Raw genomic sequence first — 720 nt, forward strand, 5'->3', positions numbered from 1 at the left:
TAATGAGAAACTATGTTTCAGGTGACTTTGGGAAAGTGTGGGGATGGGAGATGTTGAAATTGCACTCCCTAACAGAAACAAATGGATCCTGCAAAAGGTTAGACACATTCCTGAACTGAAAAAGAACCTCATATCCGTTGGGCAGCTTGATGAGGGAGGCCATTCAGTAGTTTTCTCTGATAACACCTGGAAGGTTACTAAAGGAGCACTGGTACTGGCTCGAGGTAAGAAGACTGGTACGCTATATATGACAACTGGTCTAATTAACAATGTTGATACCACAGTAGCAGAGAGCACAACAGACATGTGGCATTGCAGACTCGGACACATAAGTCAGAGAGGTATGAAAGTGCTTCAGTCCAGAAGCAAGCTACCAGAACTAAAGTCCGTTGATTTCGGCATGTGTGAAAGTTGCATCATGGGGAAACAGAAGAAGGTCAGTTTCCTGAAAGGTGGCAGGGTGCCAAAGGCAGGAAAACTAGAACTGGTACACACCGATGTGTGGGGGCCTTCCCCAGTGGCATCTCTTGGAGGATCTCGCTATTACGTCACATTCATAGATGACCACAGCAGAAAGGAATGGGTTTATTTTCTGAAACATAAATCTGATGTATTTTCTGTGTTCAAAACTTGGAAGGCTATGGTTGAAACGGAGACAGATCTAAAACTGAAATGTTTGAGATCTGACAATGGTGGTGAATACATTGATGGTGGATTCAA

The sequence above is a fragment of the Phalaenopsis equestris genome, unplaced genomic scaffold (assembly GCF_001263595.1).
Source record: "Phalaenopsis equestris unplaced genomic scaffold, ASM126359v1 Scaffold000114, whole genome shotgun sequence".
Classification (NCBI taxonomy): domain Eukaryota; kingdom Viridiplantae; phylum Streptophyta; class Magnoliopsida; order Asparagales; family Orchidaceae; genus Phalaenopsis; species Phalaenopsis equestris.